The sequence below is a fragment of the Dermacentor andersoni genome, chromosome 8, assembly GCF_023375885.2.
Source record: "Dermacentor andersoni chromosome 8, qqDerAnde1_hic_scaffold, whole genome shotgun sequence".
NCBI lineage: Eukaryota > Metazoa > Arthropoda > Arachnida > Ixodida > Ixodidae > Dermacentor > Dermacentor andersoni.
The window spans coordinates 90,070,886-90,092,190 of NC_092821.1; the positions used below are offsets into that span (position 1 = coordinate 90,070,886).

Here is a 21,305-nt window from a genome sequence, read left to right on the forward strand (position 1 = left end):
CGATGTTACCCATAGCAAAATAACCGTGTGTTGTTCGCCATATATTCTGATTTTATGGCAAACGCGACATCGTCCCTTCGTGCTTTTGCTGTTAACATTCGATTGCACTATCAACAACAAGGATAAACCTTTGCGCGTTGCACACCCTTTGAATGCTATTCTTACTCCAAGAAAGTCAAGGAATACTAGTTGAAAGGGTGCCCTTGGATAAGTTTTAATCGGCATTTATCCTTAACGTGGTCCTTACTTAGCATTTGGCAACGGACACTGGTGACATGTTTTCACGTAGCCATACGCTTTTTTATTAGGAAGCGAAATAAAGTATTGATATAGGTACATATCAGTCTTCCAAATACCCTCAAGATGACCGTACATTGGGTGGTCAGGATAGAAGTCCTAGACCTTGTGCCTGAATGACGCTGGAACCTGGAACTTCCCATATCGATGTACACTGCTTTCAGTTTCCTCCGAAAACTCGCAAGGTGCTTGTGTTGCCCGTTTTCATTCACTTCTCCTACTTTGCATATGAAGTCTACAAAGTGTGTCAGTGCCACGTAGTATATCACCAGGTCTGTGTGTGGCATCAAAGGCAAATTGCTGCATCTCGCTTATACGTCATGCAATTCGGCCTTTTGGCTTATAAAAACTCAAAATATTAGATTAGACACTGGTTGTCGAAGACATGCCGTTCTTCGAAATGACTGCGCACGTTCACCATGGCCATGACCACGACGACTGCCTCTTTTTTTACATGTCGAATATTTCTTATTAGACTTGCTCAAAGCATACAAATTCTATCCCACACTCTTTAAGTGTCTTCCAGTTGCTTCACTCTTATTTCTCTGGTAAATAACTGCCCTCGTACAAAAGCACAACGCGTCAGCGACAGCTGAAACGACTTTACACTATGACAATGTCCGAAATTATTTTTTGGACAGCCTTTTCGTTAACGTGTTCACATTTTTCATTCCAAAATCAGTCAGAGAACCAACTCATTTACACAAAGCAGCGAAATCTACCCTAGGTCAATTTATTTTCTGTAGAAGTTTAAGTAATAAAAAACGCGTATTGCATGTTCTCAAAGATATATGCGATTACATGCTGACAACTGTGTCGTTGAACCTGGGCCGTATTATTAAAAAAAAAAAAAATTACAACCAATTGTCATTTTAACACATCAGAATTATGTAGGGGTTCTGGGTGCGTTGTGTGGCCTCTTTCTCCGAATTTATGTTCTTTTTATTCGCATCGATAAGCCATAGCACTTTTTTTTTAAATCCTCGTGCTCAACTGCATAAACATTTCGTAGCAAACATAAAAAATGACAACTACAAAGCTCTGAATTACTAAAAGCCCCTGACCGCCCCTGACCGAAAGCGAAAATATGAAACACTCGACTGCAACGTCCCTTTTGTGCCAATGCCTCTAAATAGTGTGATGTGCGCCTGGTGCCTAAACAATGCACTACAAAAGCTGAAGATAGGTGCGTCACTGGTATCATAAAAAACTTTCTTCATTCAAGGATTTCTAAGTTCTGGCCATATTTCTGATCAACATCAATGTCGCTATTGCCTCTTTCCATTCACGGTGAAAACATAAGAGACGATAAATAACTTTTATGAGCCGTTAACCACCACTTGTTTTACTCAGTCCTTGCTCAGGAAGATGGCAGCAACGCGCACTTTAGTACTGTAAATGGCGCCCCATAAATAATTGTCGTTGCCCACTCTGAGCAAGGTGTGCTGTCACTGTTGCTGAAATTGTACACAAAGAAATGTGCCGGAGTTGGCTGTGGTCCTAACACTTGGAATGTACGCTCAATGTCTTATTTTTAACAAATAATTATCCGAGCCTCAATCACCGGTAAAATGAAAGTTCAGTAAAATCATTCTTATACCTTAATGTGGCCACTCGCATCGAATAGCCTTCAAGGGTACATTTTATTGCTGTGCTAATGTTCTCACATTTTAGCACATAATATATAAACATACAAATCAAATCAAATCAAATCTTTATTTTCCATCAGGTGCTACAGATGGAGGGGCTACAGAAAGAAAGCTGCCACTTGGCGGCTAGACGAGTCCGCGGACCCATATATAAGGCAGCGTCTAGACAGCACCAGAGCATAAACAAGCGATAAACAAATCAAGACCCTTGATCAAAGCAAAATAAAAAAAAAGTCCTGAGCCAGATCAATCAAACACAGTCAACACAAAAGAATGAACACGCGATAAGCATATCAAGACACTTGATAAATGCAGAAGAAAAGAAAATGTCTTGAGCTAGATAAAACAAACACCAGAATAGATGAAATCACGTTAGTCAATGAGCAAACAGGTCTCTAAGTGTAACAGTGGAACAACTAAATAAATCAAAATTAAGTGACTGATAATAGTTTGAAAGAGATGGCAGAGAAAGACACAAATGCTCCATACCAGAATTCAAGCGTGGTACAGCAACCCTGCTGTTTTCTCCACGTCTGGTATTATAACATTTCTAAATTCTTTCTAAATGTGCCAAGGCATCGCGGCTATGAATATTTTTTTCACTTCATATTTAAACCGAGCACTCAAACGGTAGCGGTATAGCTTGTGAGCTGTAATAACATGTGCCCTGCGAAAGAATTCTGCAATGGTTGCGTTATAACGATCATTGTACACGCGGCGTAGATACCGTTTTTTCATATGGAATATATTTTTGTGTTAGAGAAAGTAGTTGTGCCCCAGACAAGTTGGCAATAGTTGACGTGTGGATAGAAAAGAGAGTTATAGACCAATCTTTTTGTTTTAGTAGAAAGCATGTACCGGAGACGACCGACTACACCGGTTATTCGAGCAAGTTTGGCTAATACAAAATTCCCATGCGATTCCCAGGACAGAGTGGCAGTGAATATAACACCTACACATTTAAACTGGTCAACAATGTCAACAGGATGAGAGTTTAAAACGATATCGGCATGAGGAGGAACAGGTTTATTTTTTGGCGGGAAGACAACTACGTTTGTCTTATTTTCGTTAATCTTCATGTGATTGAATAAGGATCATTGCTGCAGTTTGACTATGGTATCATTGCAATCAGTGATAAGGTTATCGATGTTATTACCAGAAAAAAAATATGCTGGTATCATCTGCATATATAATAAATTTGGCGTTCTGGTTAATGTGAATAATGTCATTTATATAGAGGTTAAACAGCAAGGGGCCCAATATGCTGCCTTGTGGAAGACCATAAGGCAGTGGCAGCACTCGTGATCGCGTGTTGTTTATTTGGACTACTTGACATCGATGAGATAAATATGATTGCAATAACTGTAATCCACACCCTCGTATACCGTAAAAGTCCAGCTTCTGTAGCAGAACATCTTGATTCACCAGGTAGAATGCGTTGGAAATATCGACAAATAGGCTGAGTGCTATTGCCTTGCGTTCAAACTGAGTTAAAATATACTGTTTCTGGTGAAGCAGGGCTAATTCTGTAGACATATTCTTCCTACACCCAGACTGGTGCTTCTTTATTATTTTGCAGTGATAAACAAAATTTACAAGCCTACAGTGTATTATTTTTTCAAGGGGCTTAGAAAATATAGGTAAGATAGACACGAGACGGTAATTGCCCAATTCATTTCGGCTTCCCTTTTTAAAAAGCACTACTACTTTTGCGGTTTGCATTTGCACCAGAAATGTCGATGTCCTCAAACAATTATTAAAAATATGCGTTAAAACTGGTGCAATAACATCTGCGACATACTTTACTGGTTTTACTTGAATTTCGTCAATATCTCTACTGCTGCTGTTCTTTAAATTTTTTATAGTTGAAATTACTTCCTGTACATTCACTGGCTGTAGAAATATCAATTTTTCATTCCACGTGCTGATATATTGACATGCATTTGAGGAGCTTCCTGGTGTACTAATATTTGTAAAAAAATATTGAAAGCATCAGCCAGTTCCGCCTCGTGCAAAACTTTGCCATCAATTGTTAGTTTAGAAATGCAGGTACGTTGGTTATCGCGACGCAATAGCGTGTTTAATTTGTCCCAGAGCAATTCACTCGGTATATTTTTGTCGTCCAAAAAACATGAGAAGTACTCGTTACGTGCAGTACGCAATTGTTTCGTTAGTTGGTTCCGATACCGTTTAAAGACGGCCAAATCATCAGGATTGTGGGTGTTTAAGAACTGTCTGTAGAGCTTATCTTTTGCTCTCATTTGTTGGTACAGTTCATGTATGACCCATGGCTTTCGAATTTTCTACTCTTTTTACGACTTTTAACAGGAAAATGCGCATTGTACAATATTTTAATGATATCTAAAAAACATTGAAGGCATTGTTAGCATCATGTATATTCAGGACTTCACGCCAGTCTATTTGAAGCAGCTCATTCCTAAACGCGTTAAGAGCCGTATCGGTTACTGGCTGGTAGAAACTGTCAGCAGACGAACAGTTTAGAGTGCGGGCAACTTGTAAACAAAGGAACATGGGAAGATGATCACTAATGGAGCATGATAGGGCACCAGCTATTATACCTTGCGATGAAAGGTTTGTTATGAAGATGTGTAGTACTGACTCACATTCAGTTGTTATTCTGGTTGGTTCTTTAATAACGTTGTCAAATCCATATGACGAGAGAAGGTTGTTAAAATTTATACTAGTAAGTGTGTTAACACCCATATCAATATTGTAATCACCTGCGGCGATCAGCTTATACTTGTTTTCTACAACAAATGAAAGAAAGTCTTCATAAAAATCAAAATATGTTGAAATATGCACATTTGGCGGCCGATATAACAGACCGAATATATTTCCTTATCTGCAATTAAACTTAACACTTCGTAGACTGGGGTCACTCTGCTAAATGAATCAAGCAGTTCACAGTCCATTTGTTCCAAAGTGAGAATTGCAATGCCACCTCCGTGACCACAAGGGCGGTTGATGTAGTACGTATTGTAGCCTTTCATTCTGAAAACGTCACTGTCGTTCGTGCTCCATGTTTCGCTGAACGTAATAACAGAAAAGCTAAAAGAAAATTTAGGGATGAATTCTTCTAAAGAAAATATTTTGTTGCGGATAGATCTTGCGTTTAGGTGTACACATTTTAGTACGGAAGACCTAAAATTAGATACCATAATGTTCAGGTCATCTGGTGAGTAAAAAGTGTGCTCATCCATCTTTGCCCTCTTCCCTTAAGTATAGCACTCAGTACACACTTCATTTTGGCTGAAGGCGATGAAGGTCCGCGAGGCATTTAATATGGATTGCGTTTGCCCCATCCGTCATTCGCACAAGAACCTTCCCAAGGGTATACCATACATATTTGAACTTGGCCTCTTTCGCGCAATTTTTTGTTGCCAGAAGCAGTTCTCGGTTGTGTCTGGTTAAGTTTTCTTGGATGAAGATGTTTGGCTTACTGCCTTTTAGGTTGTTCTCCTTACTCAACCACGATTCCCTGATCGCCTGCCTTGTGAAGCGCACGATTATGCCGGGTATCTTATCTTTCTGAGTGGGCAGCCTGTGTGCGAGACAATGTCCCGTTCAACGAGATGAGGCGCCTTGAGCTTATCGGCAACCTCGTTCAATATTGTGAGCAAATTTTTATCTTTCAGAGAAGGAACATCATGAACTTCCAAATTAAGCTGCCTATTTCTAAACTCAAGATCATTTACTTCTCGTCGAAGTTGAACCTGAGCTGATAGTTGTTTTATCCCTTTCCTCCAGTTCTTGCACCTTCTTTCTGAGCATTCTAATCTCATTTTCTTGCAGACCGATTTTGTTTTTTAAATCTTCAAAAATGGCAGACATGTGCGTGATAGATTTTTCTATGGCGTCCACTCGAGTTACGAGGGCTGGTAGGCTTTCAAGCTTCAGATTAATAGATGTAAGGATAGCCTTCATATCTGCATCGGTCTTGCTTTCATCACTGCAGCTACCATGTGACGCCGGGCTCGGCATTGCATTGCATTGCATTGCACTGCATTGCATACATTGGCATTGATCCTTGAAACTGCACTTGAATTTACGGCTGCTATTAATGATCAAGCTGAAATCGATGCAATTTCAACTATTCAACGGCGTTTCATGTGTTTCGAATTCTAAACATCCATTGAAAGATATGCCATACTAAAAATGGTGCCTTAGTTTCATGAAGAAATGCCTCGTTTTACTCCTGATAACAATGCGTAATAATTCACGATGTTCGCCCCACTACCGCTACAAGGTCTGCGTACAGCGCGCTTCTTTGGATTCAAAACAGCGTGGTAACCTGCAGATGAGGTTCACTGAATCGAACGTGACGAGCATGAAGTTTGGCAAACAACGAAATGATCGCTCGCTAACCACTTGTGGGCTTGGGCTGCGGCAACAACGGATCACCGCACTTTCACGAGCCACGTTTACAGTGGACAAAATTTTGTGTCCCGAGCGTAGCTGGAGTGGCGTATCCAACTGTGTCGACCCTTGCATGGCAAGCTGGAAAGTGGAAACGCCAAACTATGTCCGAGCCTGTAACCTCAGCTAGCTTAAACCGCAGAGTTTGATACAATAATTACGAGAGGGAACTCTGGCGCTAGCATCTAAGGGATTTGCAAGCAGGGCAGTTGAGCCAGCATCGGAATTATGGTAGTAACACGTATTTGCCTAGATTTCGTTGATCTGATTACAACCGCCTTCGCGACTTTGTAAGATGACCGTTTTCTAAAAAAAACTGCATAACAAATAAATAAAGAAATACTGTGAAAATTTTGTGACGGCATGTTTCTAACACAAGAACTCAAGCAAAAAAAGCCCGATACGGAAACCATTATGCCACGAACACATGCATCGACAAGTCGCAACAAAAGCATTATGAATTTCTTTCGGGCAAGCGAGCGAGTTGAGGCGCTTTGCCAGTTTCGATTTGGCCACATCGACAGGCTCAACTTCTGCCTTTAGTTGTGATAATGCGTGTGCGCAGAGTCATCTACACTTCAAAAAGTATAGCCTGGTCTGAAATTTCCGTAAATGAAGCAACATAAGGCGTAATCAACAAAGCCACAAGAACGTATGAAACCAGAAGTACAAAGTTCAAATAAATCCACGTAATACTATTGTTTCCCTGGTGGATGAAGGATTGCAGTGCCACACTTCCCTCTAGTAATTATTATAAGAAACACTATCCCTTAAACCAAGTCTACTGAGCAGGCAACTACGTCCATCTGTAGTAAAGAATGAAATCTAGCTGAGGCTTAGCACAAAGTGGGCCTAAAGCTTCTTTGGCCGTAGCAAAGTTCCACCTAGGGGTGCGTGCACAAGCGAAACTCTTTCGCATAACGAATCGAATATGGTCCTATCCGGTTCGGTCTTCGAATCGGATAGTCACTGTTTGTGTACGCGAACATTTTTCGAATACCTTTCGAATATTTAAGACCGTCAACTGCGTCCACGTAGATACTATATTGGAGCAAAAGCGCGGTACATTTTCAACTCCTTGGGCACCATGTAGACATTAATGGTGGGAACATGTGCAGTGGGGCAGGCTACCTCACTTAAGCAATCGTACTTTAAAGGCTATACTCAGAATACTCAAGCGCATTGGAAAAAACTAGTAGTTTGTTCCTAATTCTCTATTTCTGATTTAATGTGCAAGTATTTTTTGACGAGTACCCCAGCAAAATCTGTCATGCGTAAAGTTTGTGCCGTATATCTGCACAAATGGGCGTATTTTGCGAAGACATTTTATCGTTACAATAGTATTATGTAGATGATTAGTAGCTTTAAAAGCGATAAGGAACAATTGACCGCCCCCCCCCCCCCCGAAAAAGAAAGAACAAGAAAGAAAAGCTTGATGATAGAGAATTTCATTAGTAAATTGTGTCCGCAACGCGATGAGCGCGATACCTTACTCATAACAATATATAGAGTTCCATAAAGAATGCATGAAGAAACCGATAGTATATGTCGGTAAACTAAAATTATGAGGTGGGCCAACCGGAAAGTTCGGTATGGGTCAACGTGGTATGGGTCAACGAACATACGGCACTTGCCGCATGTTCGTGCGGCATGACGGCGTCCTCTACCACCGCAATATCAACCCTGACGGCCACGTGTTGCTCCTTGTCCTTCCTCATCATCTTGAATTCATCGTTCTCGAACAACATCACTACGCACTGATGGCGGGACATCTTGAAGTTTTGTGTACATACGACCACGAACATCGCCGGTTCTTCTGGCCGGGTCTGTGCCGCTCTGTGCGTCGTTATGCCGCAACTTGCGAATTGTGTCAGTGCCCGAAGAAACCGCCCCTGGCACCTGTCGGAAGACTCCATCCAATTGAAGTTCCCTCTGAACCGTTCTTTCGCTGAGGCCTTGACCTGCTTGGCCCTTTTCCGACGACTACTAGAGAAAATAAGCAGATCGCCGTCGCTACTGATTACGCGACGTGCAATACGATAACAAAGGCGTTGTTTAATAGTACGCGCAACAGACGTCGCTGATTTGCTCCTCCACGACGGCATTCTCCACCACGGTGCACCTCGACAGTTACAGACCGCGGCCGCTCGTTCTTACGTCGAGTTCTCGATGACCTCCTCCGCTCTTGTGCCAATGAGCACAAGCTGTCTGCCGTCTACCACCCACAAACGAATGGTCTTACGGAACGTCTAAACTGAGCAATCACATAGATGTTGTCGATGTACGTCTCGAACGATCACCGCGACTGGGACGTCACGCTGGCTTAAGTGACGTTCGCGTGTAGCTCGTCCCGACATGACAGCGCAGGATATTCACCCTTTTATTTCTTGTATGGTCGGGACCCCGCATTGCCGTTTGACACCATCCTCCCTTCTGTGCCACGTGTTGCAACTGATTACGCAAGTGAAGTCATCGATCGCGCACACATGACGTGTCAAGTCACCCAAGCTTGCTTGTTAGCATTGAAGCATGTACAAAAAGAGCGTTATGACCCGCGCCATCGCGACGGTATGTTCGCCAAAGGGGCTTCGGTGCTCCTTTGGTAATCATGTTGTCGGGTCGGCCTCTCCCAGAAGCTTCTCTGTCGCTACAAAGGGTATTATGAAGTCCTACGTGAAGTTAACAACGTAAATTACGAGATTTCGCAGCTACACGTCGATCCATCCTAAAGTCAGACGCCTGTCGACGTCGTGCACGTTTCACGGCTGAAGCCATACTTCGCTCGCAATTCTTCGCCTACCATGCGCCGAGATGGTGCTTCGCCACCTGGGGGTCCTGTTACGGGAGAATAAGAGAAGGGAGAGGAAGAAGAAGATCGGAGATGCTGGCTGCTGCGTGTTGTTGGTGGTCAGCTGTCTTAACTACTCTGACTCATCCTGCATATATATTGTAAATATTGTCTTTCTCTATTCGTAACATCCCCGTAACATACTTAAAAACAAGGCATTTCACTGACTTTAAACTACATTGTCACATAACCGAAAATCATAAATATACTTAGAAATGATGGTAACTCATTTAACTATATGTTACTAACAGCTGCTACAGATGTCAACACTTATACCCACCTGATGCGGGGGATAGTGGTATTGTATTTTATATATTACGGTGTTAAAGCTACACGGCTGCAGCTATATTGCGAAGAGATTGAAAAGCGTCTGCAATGCGTACCTTCGTCGCGCCTTTCTAGAGAGAAAAATAATTCTTTTATTGCTTTATCAAACATGCTCCTGTTCAGCCACATCTTTCCCCGATAAATGTTGTACCCTCTTTGTTTTCCTCTAAAATGTCTTACACTCTGTTATACACCTTACTTACCGATAAACTCCTGTAAGCCATTGCATCTGAATTCAGAGAAAGCAAGTCAGCATCAATCTAGAGGTCTTGATAAAGATTATATTAATTGGATGGCGCCCTAGAAAAGTGTTCATTTTTTACTGAAAATAGTGAGACTTTTACCAAAGGAATGCTCAAGCCTATGAGGCTTCTGCACGGCTGCGCCAAAATGTACGCCGTTATTTACAAGTACAATTCCAATGAAGGCCGCGCGTGAGCGCCACTACTCATCCTTGTCGAGACCGCATCAATTCTATTGCATGACGTTCACCGCGGCACCGCGCAGAACTGTGTGTAAATGTCTGAAAATTTGTGCGTCAGTGCAGCTAGAAAATGGTCTGGAGAGTGGGATATAGCTATAAAGGAGGCGCAGCAAACCTGTAAAACGCGCGGTGACTTTTGAACGGCAGGGAAATTATGCAACTCATTAGCAAGAATTTGACAGTAAGGTCCTACAGTGGGGCATCATTTGTGCGACTGCACGTATCCTAAGACATTTTTGCTTTGCATGAATTGTGAAAATTATGATATTTTTTCGCAGTGTAGTTCTTAAAAACACGGTTATAAGCCTCGAATATTTCTCTCTCGTACGGATGAACACGCGGAAAGAAAATTGTCAATTAAGTCATCTGTTACGTCAGGCGCCACGTGAAATACGCGTCTGCAGGCGACAGCAACATTTACATTTGACCACGTATGCCATCGGCCGAAGTAAAACAAGAATTTGGCTACAAATATGCTTACAAAATTTTTTAATATCAACAGCAGTTATGGACTGTGGCTGAATAGTTCGTTCTTTGATTTTCTTGTTATTTATTTAGGGCACATAAAAATTTGATAGATACACTTAAGACTGCTTGCGTGTAGCAATTCGAAAGCATATGGTGCGTTTGGTAAAGCGTTTTCGTACGATACGCTTAGTTTTTACACAGATGACGTAGCGCTCGCTACCTTATCCCCATTCACTGTGCATGATGTACCCAATTACACACGCAATAGGCCACACTTTTAGTCAGCCAGATGGTTCGGACGTGACGGGTGCAATCACGCACGCAATGGCACACCCTTAGTTGGAACCGTGGAGGCGCCGTGGCGTTGGGGGAACGTGCTCGTCTGGCACCCTGAAAGCCAGGGGTCCATTCTCACCCAGGCAGGTATTTCCTAATTTTCTCTTCAACGCCATTATATATTTCGCTAACAGGAATCTCCCTGAGAAATATGACGCCAATCAGAGCGCTTCTTGACGCGTCTTTACTCTTTGCGCCGTCGAAATTTTTGGCGCTATCTATCGGTCACGCCGCTGACTACGGCATATTTTGGCGTAATGGGGCATGAAATCCTTTCGCATTAAAAGAAGGCAATTTTATGAATTTATGTAGTAGCCCAATAACGTTGATATAATGAGCAGGAAACAGCAGAGTCTACGGAGGCGTAAGGACGACAATGACGGTGACAACCCAAGCGCAGCATGCCCAAGCTGTGTTTTCTGATGTGTAAGGCATAGTATTCGTGAAGTGTTATCAAGACTGTGCAATTATTTGTAAACTAAGCGAGGAGTCTGTGTAGACTGAGACATATTTTTCAGCTAATGGGATAAGCAAATGAAAAAGACAATGAACGTCAATGTTTCTTATTGAACATGTCCAATCGACAACGACCTTGTTTTCTGGCTTATCTAAATAGGTAGTTTTGTACTTGAAGCACAGGTACTCTACGCGCATTCCATGTTAAACAGTAACGCTTCGAATAAGCGTGCCCTCCCTCATGCAAAAACCAGCGTCTTCGAGTGCCTTCCAGTAGGAAACCAGCGCGTTTTAACCTCATAGAGGCAATGTTCCAAAATCCTGAGTTATTATCCGCAAACTCAAGACAAGGGAGAGACACAACTTTAATTATATAATAATTGTGCTTGGTTACTGCGGATGGAGCGCCTGTTCCATGGCCCCGCTGGCTATTGCGGTTCGCCAGGCCTAGTCGAGGGTCGCCAATAGGGTTCCCAATTTCCGTTCGGATAGTTGCGCCCCCGACGAGCAATTGCTGGTTATGTCGTGAAATATAGGGGAGATGGCGTCTGTCAGACGCTCCGTGCAATGGTAAGTGATGTCCTCAAGTGTCGGGGTGGGGTTGCACAACGGACATTTGTCGTCGCGTTTCTCTGGAAAACATTCACGGAGTCTGTGTAAGTGTGGGTAGGAGTTTGTTGTATTCGGTGCCACTCCCTCCCCTGTCGCCTGTTAAGATTTGGATAAGGTAAAGCTGTGGTACTTCTTCCGAGTTGTTGGGCTTCAAATATGTCTCTAGGTGTTCCGCCGGGTTTCAGAGAGGCGTCCGTTGGAGCGGTATATATCGTGGCTCGGCCTCTTATACTTCGAGCCGGGCGATCTGCCCGATCGTTTCCTTCCACACCGGTGCGCGCCGGACACCAGGTTATCCTGTGGTACACTTGGAGGCTCGGTCCCAGTAGGCGAACGACCCGGGCAGGTAAAACTCCCTGAAGGAAGAGTTGGCAGGCGTCTTGCAAATCTGTGAGTATATAAGCCGACTGGCTCCTGGCCTCAGCGTATCAAATGGCTAGGGCTGTTACCCTAGATTCAGTCATGGCGCTTAATGTCGTGCGTATGGACGCTGCTACGATCAGTCTCCTCTGGTTCATCACGACCGCTGCGTAAGTGGGAGTCGCCATCTCAATTCTGGGGTGTAAGCCCGCAGTAGTAAAGTTGGTGTCTGTGTTCCCCTGCCTTTTGCGCAGGGTGGCTGCTGGGGCTTGTCGCCGTTCCGCATGGTAGAAAGGGTTCATGTGACGTGAGTGGGGTCTACGTGGATTCTCGCTCATTGATCAGATGACATAAGTGTCGTCTCGTCTCCGCAGAACTGTGGGCATAGGGGATAGCATTGTCGTGTTAGCACGAAGCGCCACTGGGGTGTTGCGCTGAGTCTTTCGCGCTGCCCCATGAGTGTTGTCGCAGCGAGTTCTTCATATGTGCTCGTCATGCGCAGCTCGCTGAGGGGGTCTGTGCTCGTGTTTTCGGTCAGGCAATGTGCCACTTTGCAGACAATCCACATCAGTTGATTTGCTTGGGCGATATCGGTTTGTCGGGCGGCTTGGAAAGGGAGAGCGTAAGTGATTCTGCTTATCACGAATACTTGCACCAGTTTATGAGTGCCTGTCTCCTTCATTCCCTGCCTGCTACATGCGATTCTGTTAACGAGACTAGTAGCACTGCGTACCGTGTGCTTGAGTTTGGATAGGGATATGCCGGCACTACCCGTTTCCTGTATATGGAATCCCAGCACTCTTAGGTTCTATACTTTTCGGATGGGTTTTCTGTCGAAGAGTAGTAAGACGCGAATGGAACAATTACATCCGGGCATCATTGCGAAAACAAAATGTGATCGTCTGGGCAACCAGTCAGAACTTAGGAAAATCTGGCCTTTGTTCACCGGCACTCTGTACATAACCGCTTTACATACTCTAGTTACTGCCAAAACAAGTTACAATAAGTATTGCTTCCATGTTCTTCTTTGTGTTTGTTAGCACTACGATGGCACACTATATGATTGTCTTCTCGCGCTCAGGCATGGTTTCTTAGAGGGGGACAGGTTTCTTACAGAGTTCTGACAGAGTTGCCTTTGCACTTTTCAACGCCAGTGGTTCGTGAGGTCGGCTACGCGCTTATTGCACCGGCATCCCCGGCAGCGTCCGGCAGCATTCAAGCCACCTGCGTCCGTCGCACCGCGGAGGGCTGTTTGGCTGAGACGGGGCTAGCAATGAGGCTCGCTCTGTGACAGGAAACTATTGCGTATATATGAACCAATGCACAGTATGGCGTGGTGCGTTGTTGTGCAGTGTAGGGTGGTAGGCTGTGCCGTTGCGAAAAAGTACTACACGCATTTTAAGATTGTGGCTAGGATCATCTCCAATCAATCTGCTTTGCCGGTAGCGATTTCATGCTTACATCTATTCTCGATTACGGAAGAGCCAGCATTTCTTCACACTGGGTCGCACACGGACGCTAGCGCTCCCTGGCAGTCACTAAGACACCACTGAAAACGCTGGATGAGAGCTTGGTCACACTGGACGAGACCCTGGTTTCACTGCTGTTACGCTGGGGTGCTCTGGCTTCGTTTACACGCGCTGATTTTCACTGCAGTTCGCAGTTCAAATTACGCTTCATCTTGCAGTCATCAATGTATGTTTCTTTTTGCAGCTTTAAAAAAAGGTTTGTGTGCTGCGCCGTTTATGCATGCATATGTTATTCTAAAGTTCACTTTCGTTTTTCGCATTCCCATTTTGACTGCGCGGATAGCTATATTCTTGAAGGCAATTTTGGAAACTCAACGGTATCCGGAAGAGGACGAAGTGCATTTTTGATAGAATGATTATGTGTCTTTTTCCTGCATTTTCACCATTTTCCCCGTTTTTCGGGGACGTCGCTCAATGCTTCGTGGCAACAGACGCGGAGTCTTCCACAGGCCCGTGCTGCTTGAGGTCTGCTATGGCAAGCTCTTGATGGAAGCAACGCACCTGGTCCAATATTAACGGGGTCATCAGCGAGGCTCACTACTTTGTGGCTATGGAAGTAGAATCAACTGCGGAGACACCCGGTCAGAGGTGAGCTATGGCAAGGTCGTCGAAGAAGCGAGGTACCTGGTTTAGCACCAGCGAGGACACCGAGCTGTACTCGGTCGCAGGCGGTGACCCGTCTGATGATAGCTTTGAGTCTGTTATGAGCGGGAAAGCCAACAGAAGGATCCTCAAGGTGCCTTTCCCGGTGAGCACATTACCAATGAAGACAAAAAGGGAACGATGGCCGCCTTCCATCCTCTTCGTGCCAGAGAACTCCTCAATCAGCTTCCTAGCACTTAACCGGCAGTCTTTCTCCATGTTCTACGCGTGCATCGCGCCGAATGAATGTCAGATTAAACACGCAACAAATATCCTCTCTGTGGACGGGATAAATTGTAGCGTGTTGGACAAGCATCGGGGAATAAGAGATTTGTGCAGCATTAGCACACTAACCATTGTAGCTTTGGACAGAGCTGGTGAGCATTATTTACGACATTGATTTGGCTATGACTAACTCGGGCCTGCCAATTTTTCCGACATGCTGCTCGCCCATTCCTCCCCAAGCCACTTCAGTGCCATAACTGCATAAAGACTGCTCATATAAAGGGCGTGTGTACAAAGAGAACAGTTGGTCCTCGCTGCATTGAGTTGCACACTGTGGACGCCCGCCGCGCAATATATTTCAAGTGCGATAATTGTGACGGCTGCCCTGATGCCTCAGCCAAGGACGGCCCTGAAATTAAGAAAGAAATTGCGATTCTTAAACAAAAGTTAAGAGGAATCCCATCCCGAAGAGAAATTGTACGACACCGGCGTAATCGTCGTCGCAAGCATACACGACACGGTATTGAACAGAATATAACCAACTAGTAACCTTCGAACGCAAGTGAACAGGCAAGCGCGAAGAGGAATGAGGCGGAGAATGAGACGGCGGTCGGTGACTGGCTTGTGCTTCGATGTACGCAGCCTGCCAAGGAACCTGCCCGCCTGGTGTCTACTTTTACGCAGAGTGCGTTTGATGAAGTGCCAAGAATTTATCGATAGATCATACCTATGGTGCGGTCCAAGCTGCGTTCCTTCTTTTCGCCTTTCCCTTCTCCTACGGAAAGGGGAATACACTGATAGGTACTTCTTATCCTTATCAACCTGGTTTGACAGCAAGAGACTAGAACACATCTTGACAGCAACCCCTAGTGCATGCAATATCACAGGAGGCTTTAACACCAACCACCCTGTCTGGGGAAGCTCGAAAATTAACGTAACTGGCCAGCGACTGGCTTCTTTTGTATCTGATCATGGACTGTTTGGGCCTTACGATGGGAACCCTGCCTTTCTACGAAGCTGAACAGACAGCAGTCGCTTAGGCATGTGACTTGTGTCACGTCGTCTTGCTACTCATGTCAAGCAGTTCTAAGGCATTGAGACGCATAGAAGTAATCATATCCCCAATAATATCGCCAGCTGTCATTTGCAAACACAATTCGGCGAATCGACTGGTCTTCATTCGAAATCAGCATGGAAGAAGCTTATCGCAAAGGTTCCCCTTCTAGCCTTCAGCAAGTGATCAAGCAAGCAACGCAGAATGCGATGTGCACGCTGACAAGCTCTCCGATCTTCTCAGAACACGACGTGGAGTTGCAGTGACTCCGTACAATTCGTCGGCATATGGAGTGAAGTTACCGACGCACAAAATCTATACATGATCTCATAATAGCTAGACGCACACACACACACACACACACACACACACACACACACACACACACACACACAAAAAAAAAAAAAACAATCCAGCGGCGAATGGCCTAACTTGAGCCTTAACGTGGGGCACAATTTTTTGAATCTCTAGACCGCCGAAAACTTCTTTTTATATATGGAGAACCGTGCGAGTCTTAGGTGTATTTCCCGTAAAACGTGTGCCGCTTAACGCCCTTGCGCTTTTCCGACATCGAGAAGACATCAAGGTAGCGGAAGATGTCTGCAGGATGATAGCAGGTCAGTCAACACAGAGAGGCTCCCTTCGGACGGACATCATGCCGCATTCGCGGGATTTGCTCATGGACCTGCCTTTCACCATCTAGGAGCTCTAAGCGGCTCCTACTTTGTGTAATCAGTCGTTGCCTGGACCAGCAGCGCTGGTTTAAGAGGGGGGGGGGGGGGGGGGCTAAGGGGGCTGCAGCCTAGGGCCTCACCTCGGACAGTAGGAGAAGGGGACGCATTAATTCTAACCTGCTTAGTATGTGGAACCATGGACAACGCAACTTCGAGCGTCATGTATGAAGCGAGAAAACCACAACGAGCAGACGGTGCCCCTCGCCTAATGTAACAACATGCGTTTAGCCTGATCATTTGGGGAGAGCTTGTCGAGCTGCAAAAACAGGTATCCCCTGCCACCCCGGCGGAGCCCTCTTTCTACCGAGGCGAGGTGCGTTTGCCTGGACGAGTTTTCATGCTTTTCCGTCAGTCCGTCTGTCCAGTGCTGTCTGGAGAGGAGGGGCAAAGGGGAAACACCTAAAACATGTATTGTGGGATGACGACCTAAACCTCCTGAACTATGCGAAAGGTTCGGATTCTGAAAATTGCTGACAGAAGTTGGGAGCGAGGCCTCTCTGGCACAGCAGGCTGAGAAGCTGGTGAAAACTTACAAAAATCATTTGGAGCCAGGATTTTCCGCTGAAATCGTTAAGTTTGCGAACTTTCTGCACAACTCTGTGTGCAAGGACACGAGTCCCGTGCGAATAATGAAGTTGCTGCACGAAAGAAAACTTACTGATGTGTTTCTGAACCTTTCTATTGGTTTGCGAGTAGACTTAAGCATAGACTCGTGGCCAACTGTCAGACCGAGCGATCGCTTTCCAAGTTGTCACTGATAGAAAATCGCCTTCGTTCGAACCTCCTTGATGACAAGGTGAAGTCGCTTGCTATTATGTCTATTGAAAGTTACCTCCTCCGCAATCTGTCAATCGAACAGATTATATCTCATTTCGCCAAAGCGAAAGCGCGAAAGATGCCATTTTAAAACAGAACTGTTTGCGCTATACACGAACAGTTCCAATAAGTTTGTTGTGTCGCCTCCGAGCCTCCACGTTGCCAATGAAACTGTGTGACGTGTAATTCAAAATAAGTAAATCTTCGTTGTTCGTCTCTTGTTTCTTCTTGTGATATTTAGCGCGCTTATAAAGAACTGTATTTTTGTTGTTTTTCATAGTGCCACGTTTATTTGGTGTCGTCCTTGCTTATCTTACCTTTAACGAAAATATTTTCAAATAATTTTTTGTAATTACAGTTGGTAATTTTTATCTGTATTCAAGTGCACTTTATGGTTTTTCTATTGCCTTGAGTATTGCATATATCTGTTGCATATTTATAGAGCAACGTGTATAACAATTACTGCAATCTGATGCTTGAATTTTAATAAAGAATGTTTTGGATACAACCATGCGTCTCCTCACCGGATTAAACTTAGTGATGCAAACAAAGCCTAGCTTCAGAAGGATCGACATCTGAGCTCTGTGCTCTTTTCTACGTTCCGGTTCGTCTTCAGGGCACTAAACTTTTCCTTAAAGCCTAGCTTTTGCTGGAAATAGAATGCAGGCTAATCACAAAGTGAACATATCGTTTGGTGTTTACAACAGCACGCGTTTCAGGTAAGTTTGTTGTTTTCCTTAAAATAATAACAATAGTATTAATACCGTTGATCGCACATCATTCTCTTTATTTGGTGGAACTAAAATAAAACATGGCATATTTCCAGTAGCGTAGCAAGCGACAGGGGGGTCAGTATAGGGAAACGGGGCCTGCATGCGCATTAACCCAGGGCCCTCATTTTTTTTAATCGGGCCCTGTGGACCAGATGGCATATCTTACGGAATCTTGTGCCACTTGGGGCAGCGAGCGATAATGCGTTGCTGGAAATATGCAATGAACCATGGCGGAATGGAAACGTCCTTCAAGAATAGAAGACCAGCCGCCTGGTACATCTCTACAAACCTGGCAAGTCCCCACTAGAGCTCACGTCATGCCACCCAATCGAATTGGCTAGTTGCGTAGAGAAGGTGATCGAAGGCATGATTCCTGCCAGATTGGAGTGGTACCTAGGACACAAGAAAGTTTATCCAAACACTATGGTCGGTTTTTGACGTCTCCGCTGTTCCATTTTTAATGTCATTAATGTGGTCATTACCATTCAGTATCAAAGGAGATGTAACTGGTTAACTGTAGCTATGTTTCTGCAGCTAAAATGATCTTATGATAACTTCGTTCATGCCGCCATACCTGATGCTCTTGAATGGGATGGCCTTGGTGGCCCGATATACCAGTGGACAAGGAACTAGTTACGATGAGGTCCTTTATGTTCAGACCAATGACGGTCCGAACTCTGAGCACTATACACACCATGATCTTCCATAAGGAGGCGTCTTGAGCCGCAATATTATTGAGCCTTGAACAGTGGAACAATTACCAAGTGTTCAAATATCAATGTACGCCGATGACATTTGTGTGTGTACTTCAAGTTTAACACGTCCTGAGGTGCCCGCGAAGGTTCAAGAAACCAGAACTTCACGGTCGGTGTATATTATAGCATATGGCTTCCAGATTTCACCGGAGAAATGCGCGCTGGTCGCTTTTGCGCAGAGGCTTACGGTGCCTCACGCCATATCTGTCAATGGGCAAAACCTCTGTTACACGAGGATGCACAGATTCTTAGAGATGATCATTGATCGAGACCTCAGCTGGAGTGCCTGTGTGGCCTACCTGTAGAAATGTATAAAGGCCATTTAACACTTTTCTAATTTTTTCGAAAGAAAACGTGGGGCACGTCAGTATATGCGACATTACAACCCTACAGGGCGTTGTTCCTCAGGAATCTGAGGTACAGCTCACCCATATTGAGCTATCACAGTAGAAGAAACACCTGCACAGTCGAGAATGCACAGGCACAAGCACTCAGGGTTTGTCTTGGATTGCCACGCTGCACATAGACATCATAACTAATTGCGATAGCTGAAGATTACCCATCCAGAACTCACAGTACACTTGAAGTGCTCAGAGCACGCATGAGTCACATTGCCCGCCCCCTTTATCCCACCTCGCCGCGTTGCCAAAAAACCGGCCGAGTGCCTCCTTTTGCGAGGAGATATCGGTGTATTGTGGCAGCCTCTCGAGAGATGAGACGCCTGCAGAGAGTCTGCTATCACCTCCTTGGTTTTTCGCTCACACACAAGTTCGAACCTGGCTATCGGGAACTTGAACGAAGGCAGGGATCTCATCGTCAGCTCTCAGGCAGCTATCTCTACTGATGCTGCACGAGGCATGCATGGAAAATTTTCACATTTACGCCTATGGCTCGACAACTGTTGGCGGATCTACAAGAGCTGTGATCTTCCCCGAAAAAGGCCGTGACCATTCAATTTAGAATTTTTCGTAGCAAGACATCCACTGCCGCGAAGGTTGCTGCACTTCGCAGCGGTATTCAAATGATCCATGAAGATCTACCACGACGTAGGAGAATGCTTGCCTATTCGAAGGCAGCCCTGCGTTGTCTGCTATCTCTTCAACGTTGTGGAGAACAAGAGCAACTTGTGCTGTAAATGCGTCGGTTATATTACGAACTAGGAGGAAAAGGTCATAATTTCACTGTTCAGTGGTTCCCAGGCAATTGCGGAATCATGGGCAACGAATATTTCCATGAAGCTGCTAGGATGACTCACAAGAATGCTGGGAAGAAGCCCATCCCGCTGTCAAGAACGGATGCAGCAAGAAAGTTTCGCATACTCGCGCGTGATGCCATATGATCCATGTGGAACGCTCCAGGTTTCCGGCACTCTAGACTGCACCGCCAGGACCCATCTCTTCGACTACGCATTAAATTTGGACTTCCCCGAATCGAGAAAACTGTTATCTGCCGATTGTGGCTTGGAGTGCCTTTTACGAATGAATGCATTTGTAGCGACAGTCTCTCACTACGTTCGCCCCTCTACGCTGTGGGTGTCATTGCCTCGGCCAGTTTACTTCGGCTTGCCCCGTCGTCAGAGTCATTGCCCGCTATTTTTTCCTGGAACTGAGGTAGCTCCGCCGACCGGGACGCCTACACAGCCACTCGGCAAAACCTGCTTTTGCTTTTGAATAAAGCCAGTCGCTCTCCACTCTCAAGCTGGCAAAACGTGTATTCCTTGCCTCCACCAAACCGAGCTCCCAACAGGTGGCGACCCGGGACTTTTGCACTTTTTTCAAAGATCAGCCATGGACGATACTGCTCCTACTACTGCTGGCGGAGACGACGCCCGAGATATGCCTCCTGCCGTCGCCGTAGAGCTTCAGTTTCCCAGCTTTTTGCCTACGAATCCCGGAGTTTGGTTTATGCAAGCAGATGCCCGTTTTCAACTCTGGCGGATCACTTCACAGAGAGCAAAATACATGCACGTCGTCGCCGCACTACCCACCGAAATCGCCAATACCATAGACATCAATACAGTGCGCCTTAGGCCACAGCATACCAGGACCTGAGACGCATGCGCCTCACGCCATATAAACAAAGTAGGCTCCAACAGCTCCTCTCCAAAGAACTCGGTGACCAGAGACAGCCACAACTGCTGCACGGGTTGCGTTAGTTACTGGGTGAGCTACAATTTTACGCGAGCTGTACTTACAACGCCTCGTGCATTACGCACGCATGGTAGTGACTGGTTTTGAAGAGACGACTCGTGATCTGTTAGTTGCACTCGCTGACCGTAAGTGCGACTGCTCGTTGCGGCAGAGATACCTATCGCCGCTATGAGAATGTCAGAGCCAGGAAACTGATTCTCGCGCCTGGAGAATCGCGCCTGGGAATGCACCTTACCCATGCATTGTACAAGCTGACGCCTTGTGGCAGCACTAGCGACCAACTTAAGTGAAAGCACTCGTCTATACTGTCTCGCAGCGCATTGAGAGACTCGCCGCAGCAATTGTGCTGGTAC

The 21,305-nt window shown here is 45.2% G+C and overlaps 1 long non-coding RNA gene across 1 annotated transcript in view; it reads left to right on the forward strand.

Moving 5' to 3' along the window:
• Window positions 1–21,305, forward strand: part of LOC140212921 (uncharacterized) — a 33,511-nt gene that overhangs the window by 5,651 nt on the left and 6,555 nt on the right. The gene's annotated exons all lie outside the window — the stretch shown is intronic.